Below are 10,068 nucleotides of genomic sequence, written 5' to 3' on the forward strand. Positions count from 1 at the left end.
CTACCACCGTTCAAGGTATAAATAGTTCATCCCATAGATGAAGCTACAAGACAAAACTTGTATAGAATCAATCTTTGAAATATCATCAAAATGAAATGAAGTTACGAGATACTTCATTTGATGAAAACATCATTTTGAAAACTCGACCCTGCCAACACTCAACAATCGCCCAGCCGTAGCCTTTCTATCGAAGTGCTCTGGGTAGTGTTGCAGAAATATCTAATTGGATGATGAGCTCATTACGGGAGTTTGCCGCGCCAGGAAGACCACTTACGATGATCAGTCGCAGTAGTGCAACCCCACCATTTTCTACATGTAGAGGAGAACAGTCGGATTTACTTGTCAACCGAACCCTGGACTCCTAAGGAATGGACCGTCTTAGCGGAACTTTCGGGCCATTTAGGCCAATAGATAAGGCTGGGCCGGCGTCACTCGATCATTTACGCCACTCCTAGTTCAGATGAAATCCATGACTCTGAAACGTAAAGCTCGTCTCCCCTTTCCCCAAGTAGGAACTTGTTGATACGACTCCACCAAGAAGTCGCATCTAGTTGGAAAGAAAAACTCACCGATATTTCCCAGGCGATGCCTGTTAATGGATTAACTTATTCCAAGAATTTTACTTCCCGAGTGTTGGGTAAGTAATCAAAAACTCTTTTATCAAAACAGCAACCTTGTTGCGAATATAAGAATACATCACGGAGCCGGATCCCTCAGATTTTTGAGCGAGTATTTAAATCCCCTTCGAAAGGAAGATCTTAAATTTGAAAACGAGTTTTGGGATCCGCTCTAACTTTTAAAATCATTTTGAAGACTCGAAAACATTTTTAAGAATGTTTGGAGTAATGCTGATTTAATAAAATAAATCAGTCCCGATATATTAGAAAATATCTGAATATTATTATTTAAATAATATTCCCACAAGGATAATCCTTATAAAAATAATTGAACTAGAAGTTTTAAAACTTATACTTGAAATGAATAATAAATAACCAAAGATATACTTATACGAAAGTACGATCTTTATTTGAATAATCGAAAATAAGTTTGATTATTGAAACATTATTCTTTAATAAAATAAAGAATATTATTTAATAAAAGAAGCGGAGTCATAAGTCCTCGAATGAATATTCAAAATAATATTCATTTAATAAAATAAGGGGAGTCATAAGTCCTCGAATGAATATTCAAAATAATATTTATTAAATAAAATAAAGTTATCGAATAAACCTTATTCGATTAATAGTTTTGAAAACTATATCTATATATATATAAATATATATATATATTATACTCGGGAACATCGACTCCCGGTTTAGAAAATGTTCACCTTTTGGTCCCCTATACTAAGGGTATACGCAACTGCTGCTTATCTCTAGCATAGGTATTATGCAACTTATAAGCATTTGAATCAACAATTAGATATCAAGATTACGAAATAGACATGCATATATACCATATCAGCATGCTCCAATATATCGCAAAATTTGCTAATAACAATCATGCACTTATCACAAGATAATGCATATACATATATTTACATCACAACAACAGTATACCGGGTAGAAAACTTGCCTGAGTGCTCCCGGATAGACTTAAGCTTAGAGTGGGTCCGATAACCTATGAACAATAACATAAGTCAGAATTAAACCCCGGTCGCTTAAGAAACTAGACTTTAACTAATTGAACCCTAACGTTCGCTTTTGCGCTTAACGATTCACTTAAGTCGCTCGAGTACCCTCGGCTCCACCATTTTTAATAAATTAACCATTGAGAATTTTAAGGCAATTCTTTCGTGAGTACCCTACCAACTGCCTAATCCACTTTACATAATTGATTCATATTCCAATTAGTCATTTAAGGGCCTTAACCAAGGTTTCAAAGTAAGGCGAGGGGTAATGGTTCGTTCGCGAAACGCCGTTACTTAAAACGGTCGTTTCTCCTAAACCGTACATCGGATTCAAGCGAACCACATATCAAAACGAAGCTTACGACATAATCTAACTAAACATGGAAAAGTCACAGATTCAATAGTTAGCTCTCTGTCCCGAACATTAAGAACAAGCAGTTGTATGAAATTGGACATTACGACGGCTATGTTTACGCGATTACCAAGTTTTAAACCACTCCAAACAACCACCATTCAACTCACAACCAACAATACAACCAACCCTCATCCAAACCTTACTACATCAGTCCCCAAACCTCAAGATTTTCCAATTTATACAACCCCACACATGAACTACTAGCTATACTTAAGTTTCATTAACTATAAACAAGATTTCAACATCCAAATCACTACAAATCCAATCCAAACTCTAAACACACAAGCATCATGCTTCTCATTTACTATAACCATCAAAACCATCTTAATACTCAAAGTAAAGTTAGGGTTTGGAGGTGTTATACCTTCCTTGGAGTGATTAGAGTAGCTAGGAAGTCTTAGGGAGCCTTCTACAAGCTTGATCTTTCCAAAGAAATCAAGAACACAAAGTTAGGTTTTGAAGTTTCTAAAAGTCAGATTGAAATAACTGTCAAAACGAGGGTCTTACCATACTTATTTGGACGATACTTGTGAACAAGAGTTGTAGGCCATCTCAATACCTTTCCAAAGAGCTATAGAATATACTATTTAAGTGAGTATTGAAGGAGATATGGTAGTTTGAAGTTGCTGCTGTGGTTTTGGCCGAGAGCTTCTTGTGGAAAAACAAAGTCAACTTCTCAATTTTTGTTTTATGATTTCTTTTGGCTTGGTTGCTTCTCTTGTTTGCTAATTAAATTTAATATGATAAAAATTATATGGCTCACAATCAACCAACTAACCTTTCTATTTGTCATGCTTATGTCACCATGCATATGTCGTCTTTCTTATGTCATCTTCTTACACTTGTTTTCTTCTTATTTGTATGATGACATCATCACCCACTAACCTCTTTGATTAACCCCTAATTACTTGGCTAATGACCGCTTATCTGTTATACGGTTCGCTTAACTTTCGTTCTCGTTTATCGTTTGAGGGATCATACCAGGGATCTCATTACTTAGGTTCCCTTAAACCTTTCTCAATATTTTATATTTCTTTTATGATCCTCTCTAAAAATCCTTGAATTTAAATTATTTTTATCATGTTACCTTATACTCAATTCTTTCGGTATCTGGTAGATTTTCGGGAAAAATCAAAGTGTTCGAATTTGGATTCTGACGATCTTTACATCCACTTATTTACTTTATGGAATATTAATACGATCTTAGAATTTCCATAACAGTACTCCTATATAGTGTGGTCTGATAATTTTCCTTAATCAGCATCATCAGCAAAAGTTACTATTCATCAGGGTTTCAAAAATTCCAAAAATTGGGGTTATTACAGCTTGTTTTACTCAGAATGCAACACTCATTAACAAGCATGGAAAGACACCATATGAGATGGTGAAGAAAAAGAAGCCAAATCTGAAGTATTTTCATGTATTTGGATGCAAGTGTTTTGTTCTTACGACTCATCCCCAACAACTATCCAAATTTGATCTAAAAGCTGATGAAGGAATTTTTGTTGGATATCCACTTTCCACAAAAGCCTTCAGAGTCTACAATTTTAGAACAAGGGTTGTCATGGAATCTATCAATGTCTCTTTTGATGATAAGAAGATTACTGGACTTGAAGATTTCAATGATCATGATCAGCTGAGATTCGAAAATGAAGTTTTAAATTCTGATTCTGTAAATCCTGACAGTCTAAATCCTGATATTGCAAATTCTGATGGATTAAACTCTGATGTTATTTAAACTGTGGTGACTACGCCAAAGGAAAATGCACCTGTGCAGGGGGAGCATACTGAAGATACAACCACATCTCAAGAAGCATCAGAACCTACAACAGGCTCTTCAAGTTTTGATGGGCCAAGTTCTTATAATTCTGGAAACTCATGTTCTGATATTTCTGGAAACTCAAATTCTGAAGGATCCAACTCAGAGAGCATAATTTCAGGGGGAGCATCAGAAAATGTTGATGGAGATAGCATGGATTATGGGGGAGCATCCAGTTCTAGAGATAACCTTCCATCTACAAGGAAGTGGACTAAAGCACATACACCTAACTTAATTATTGGAAATCCTGATGCAGGTGTCAGAACTAGAACAACTACATCAAATGAATGTCTCTATCATTCTTTTCTATCTCAGACTGAACCAAAGAAAGTAGAAGAAGCTCTTCAAGATGCTGATTGGGTGCAAGCAATGCAGGAAGAGTTAAATAAATTTGAAAGAAATAAAGTCTGGACCCTAGTGCCAAGATCAAAGAACAGGTCTGTTATTGGTACAAAGTGGGTGTTCAGAAATAAAAGTAACAGTGATGGCATAATTACAAGGAATAAAGCAAGGCTGGTTGCAAAAGGATACTCTCAACAGGAGGGAATTGATTATGATGAAACATTTGCACAAGTTGCTAGATTGGAAGCCATAAGGATATTTTTGGCTTATGCTGCTCACAAGAAGTTTAAAGTCTTTCAAATGGATGTGAAAAGTGCTTTTCTTAGTGGAGAATCGGAAGAAGAGGTATATGTTGAACAACCTCCAGGCTTTGTAGATCCCAAATTTCTCAATCATGTCTACAGGCTTGATAAAGCACTTTATGGCTTTAAGCAAGCTCCAAGAGCATGGTATGAGACTTTAGCTCAGTTTCTTCTGGAAAGTGGATTTAACAGAGGGACTATTGACAAAACACTGTTCTACCTAACCATGGAAAAGACTTACTTTTGGTGCAAATATATGTTGATGATATCATTTTTGGTTCTACAAATGACAGACTTTGTATGAAGTTTGCCAAGCTGATGCAGTTAAGATATCAAATGAGTATAATGGGAGAACTTAAATATTTTCTGGGCCTTCAAGTCAAGCAGAATGAAGAAGGAACTTTTATTTGTCAATCTAAGTACACCAGAAATTTGTTGAAAAAGTTTGGAATGCAAGATTGTTCAAATGCATCTACTCCTATGGCCACTGCAACAAAGTTGGATAAGGATACTGGTAAATCATTAGATATTACTGATTACAGAGGTATGATTGGTTCACTACTCTATCTAACTGCAAGTAGACCTGATATCATGTATGATACATGTCTTTGTGCAAGATTTTAAGCAGATCCAAGAGAACCTCACTTACCAGTTGTGAAAAGAATTTTCAAGTACCTTATGGGTACAGCTGACCTGGGATTGTGGTATCCTAGAGAATCAGACTTTAAGCTAATAGGTTACTCAGATACATATTTTGCAGGATGCAAAATTGACAGGAAAAGCACAAATGGAAGCTGCCAATTTCTTGGAGGCGGATTGGTTTCTTGGTTTAGCAAGAAACAGAAGTCAATTTCTACATCAACTGCAGAAGTAGAATACATTGCTGCAGGAAGCTGTTGTGCACAGATTCTTTGGATGAAAAATCAGTTACTGGATTATGGGTTAGAATTTTCTAAAATCCCTATTTACTGTGATAATCAAAGTGCTATTGCTATGAGGATAACTGTACTAGATACTGACCTAGTAGTATTTAATATACTAAAGATCCCATGTATGAAGTCATTGTTTATGTGGAAATCTTTTAACACAAGCAAATTCTGATATTGAGCTTAGTTGAAATTTACTTTGTGTATCTTATTACTAAGTCAAAAACTAGAATAGTGCTTCCTATCTGTTAAGCTCTGATGTTAGTAAATCTGATGGATGTACTAAGTGCTAATAAGCCTCACTTATCAAAAGAAAAAGAAATAAAAATCAGTTACTCCTTTGAGATCTACAGTAAAAATGTGGAAGGGAAGACCCAAGTGCATTGCTGGTATTAAGTAATATGCAGGTTCCCATATCAGAACCTGTTGTTGTAGAAGCTGAGAAGGTTTCTTCTCAGAAAGATACTGTAACTGGGAGTTCTTGGCCCCTCAAAAGGCTTAGAAAGTTAACTTCTGATGATAAAGCTCCTACAGTGTCTCCACCTTTGAAGAAATTAAAGAAACAGAGAGCTCATAGGGACATAGTTGAGTCAGATTCAGAGGATGTAGTGGAAGCAGCTAAGGAAGGGGATCAGGAATCTCTGATCTCAACAGAACCAATTGTTATTGAATCACTTCCTTCTGCACAACCAGAAACTGCTCAAGACAGAATACCTACACCTCCTATGTCACCTATAATTGAACAAGTACATACTGCAGACCAAGGTACAAGTGCTGAAATTGATATTCATAACTTGATTGTGCCTGAGGTTTTGTACTTGGAAGCTCCACCAATTCAACTCACTCCACCAATAACATCAATTTTGGATGTTGATCAGAACCTGGCTGCAGATCAGAATTTAGAGGATGATGTTGAAGCCTCTATAGCCTCACATACTGCTATTTTATCAGAGGATGCTGATCCTGCAGGATCTCCAAGTTCTGATGCTGCCAATGAAGAAACTACTGGTGAAGCTGCTGCTAATTTAGATGCTGATGCAACTGGTCCATCAGGGCATGCACCTCAATAAACAGTTAATAAAGCTGATCTAATCAAGAAGTTTGCTAAGGAAACACCAGTACCTTGGAGTGAAACTCCTAGTGGAAAGGAGTGGACTAAGGAATGCAACACAGTTAGTTTTGTTCCTTCTGAAAAGATTATTGCTGAGCATCTGGCAAAAGCTGATGAAATGCTGATAAATGATGATTTCAAGGCACAGCTGAGAGTTACTGTATTGAGTACTAGGCACCTTCAGGGTCAACACTCAACAACTCATGCCAAGGTGAATAAAATTCAAGAAACCTTGATCCAGCAAGATATGAATGTGAAACTTGAAAAGAACTTATTTTTTCAAGCCAGCCTTTGACAGAATTGCTTACATTGAGAAAACTCAAGAGAAGCAACAAACTCAGATTGATGAAATTCTAAAGAATCAAGCTTCTCAGCAAACTAAACTCAATGAGATCCAATCCTCAGTGGAATTTCTTGTCTCTCTTATTTTACCTGCTGATGCCAAAAATGGGGAGAAAGTGATTAAGTCCAAATACAAATCTATTCAGACACTGAAGGGAAAGGATGATGGAAATGATGACCAGGGAAACCCTGACAAGGGTAGAGGTCAAGGTCAAGGCAAAGGATTTTCATCAAGTAAAGCTAGAATTACAAGTCAAGGAACAAGTTCTGATACTGGGAGAAGAATAAGTTCTGATACTGGTAAAAGGATAAGTTCTGGTGAACATCTGGAACTTGATGAAGAAATTTCAAAGCAATTATTTCTTAAAGAAAATCCAGGAATGGAATTTGAGAGTCTAAAGGAAGAAGAAGCTAGACTCAAAGCAGAAGGTATCAAGACAAAATCTAAAGCTTCTGTTGTTGAAAAGAAATTTCCAAAGCCTAGGGGTATTATGATAAAGGAAAGAACAAATTCTGAGGCAACCAAAGCCAAATCACAAGTGGAAATTGATCCAAGGTCCAAGGGCAAAGAAAAAGTTGATGAACCTGTAAAGGTTTATATGCCAGTCATGGATGAAGAAATAACTGATGATGAAGAAGATGCTAGTCTTACTCTGATTTCAAAGAAGATTTTTCAAACAACCTCTGACATGGCTCATGTTGTTCAGAGTCAAGATGTAGTAAGTTCTGATATGACAGTGAAGCAAGCAACCTCTGACATAGCTCAAGTTGGCTTGATATCAGAAGATAAGGAAAAAGAAACCTCTGACATTGCTCATGTTAAACCTTCAAAGATACTCCTACCAGGATTCACCAAAGCTAAACAAACTCAATCTTTGAAGACTGCAACAAGTGGTTTTGAAGCAAGAGTTGTTACAGGAAAGGAAGCAAGAGATAAATCTGGATTGGGTAGTTCTGATGAAGGAAGTGTACATAACACTACCAATGATCCAACTTCCTTAAGTGAACCAGGTGTTGGAGCAACTCCTGAAAGATTGAATCGACTTGAATCTGTACAAATGGTTTACCATACCTTTTTGAAAGAACATATCTTGTTATATTTTATGACAGATGGAAGGGTATACCATATCAGGCAGAATGCTATACCACTGAAGTATTTTGAGGAACTGGAACATGTTCTATTCCTACTTCAAGTAAAAGACAGATTAACAGATAGTGTTGCAGGTTATTTAAAGTCACAAATTCAAAGACAGAAGAAGCTTTATTCTGTAAAGTCTGACAACACATACTGTCCCAAGTACAGAGATCACAAAGGTGATATTGTCGAAATGAAGCCTAACTCTGCTAATATCATAGCTACTTTTCTGCGTTATAAGGCTGTGGAATTCAGTTTAGAGTCTGACAAGGCATATCTGATCAGACTAGATCAGGAGATAAGAAAAGCTAAGATAAATGATCTCAGAGCAGCTAATTTTCAAACTGGTGAAGATACAGCTGAATTGATAAATGCTAAAAGGAGGATGGTTAATGAACTTGAATATGCTGAGAGATGTCTTTTGAAGAACTATCTCAGAACAACTCCTGACATCAAAGAGATCAGAAATTGAAGCCAAGTCGAAGATCTACAACTGCTTAAATTCTGAAGTGTATACAGACTGAAGCTGTTATCAGACCTTAAGATGGTAAAGCTGAAAGGACTGTAAGTTGTAGTAATCTAGTCAAATTTTCATGCATTTATACTTAATGTTTTTGACATCATCAAATATTTGTTAAACTTGTATATTATGCTAATTTACAAGTTGGGGAGATTGTTAGATATATTTGTGATGTCATGTCTAATATGATTTGTGTTTAAGTTTTCAGATCTTACTTAACAGGACAAATCAGTACTTAACTGGAAATCAGTACTTATACTGAAGTCAGGACTTAAGATATCAGAACTTAAGTTATCAGAACTTAAGTTATCAGAAGATATTTTTCAGGAGATAATATCAGGACTTAAGGAGACTTTCAGATAAGGCAGGCGGCTGATTGAAAGGAAAGAAGATCGAGACTAAGACAAGAAGAAATATGCATGAAAAAAGAATTCTATAAAGAATAGAATACTTGGAAGAAAAGAAAACTAGTTGATATATTTTAGGAAGCAGAATTATATTTCATATCAATTAGAACATTATCTTGTAACTGTGTAGTATATAAACATAGGCATAGGGTTTACACTATATGTGTTATCATAATCGAAGTTATTATTCAATATAACCCTAGCAGCTCTCGTGATAATTTGTTCATCACTGAGAGAGGACAGTTCCATATTGTAACAGAGTTTATTGTGTTGAATAAAATATGTTTTCTGTTACTTGAGTTCTTATATTTGATTTGATTGTAGTAAACACTGTATTCAACCCCCTTCTACAGTGTGTGTGACCTAACAAGCATCTTCAGTCACACCATTGAACTTGAAAGTATCGCAGATCTCGATGAAATCCCTGATGTGCATGTTGGGGTCTTCAGTAGGAGAACCCCCAAACTGAACTAAAATCTGTATCATCTGAATCGTGCCTGCTTTGATCTCAAAAGTGTTAGCCGAAATGGCTGGTCTGATGATGCTTGACTGAATGTCATTGATCTTAGGCTAAGAATAGTCCATCAAAGCCTTAAAATTTTCTGCTTGATCTCCTATCCCTACTACCATTGGTTCTTCAACTTTTTCTTTTTCTTCTACCTTCTCTTCTTCTTCAAAGACTTCCCTTTGAACCACTATCGCTTCTTCCTCGGCTTGATCCAGGTTTCTCTTACGAGTCTGAGAATGCGTATGCATACACGCTCGCTAGATCACCTGAAATAAGACAAGGAACAAATAAGTAACAATGTCCAAATTAATGAATTTTAACGAGCACTGACGGAAAGCACATAAACTATAAATTAACACTGCAGACCCCAGCAACGGCGCCAAAAACTTGTTAGTCGCTAAACACACGCTAATATTACATGCAAGTATATGAGTTCGCAAGTAGTATAGATTCTTTTCTAGTTCGTTCCCATATAGACTGTATTGGTTAACTAATTAATTTACGCACTTAAGCAACAATGTATGGTTATTATTCAATGCTAAGACGATAACATATTGAGGTTATTTATAAGTAAGAATTACGCTAACAATTATAACTATGAGATTAAGATT

Source organism: Apium graveolens, chromosome 6, assembly GCF_009905375.1.
Source record: "Apium graveolens cultivar Ventura chromosome 6, ASM990537v1, whole genome shotgun sequence".
Taxonomy (NCBI): Eukaryota; Viridiplantae; Streptophyta; class Magnoliopsida; order Apiales; family Apiaceae; genus Apium; species Apium graveolens.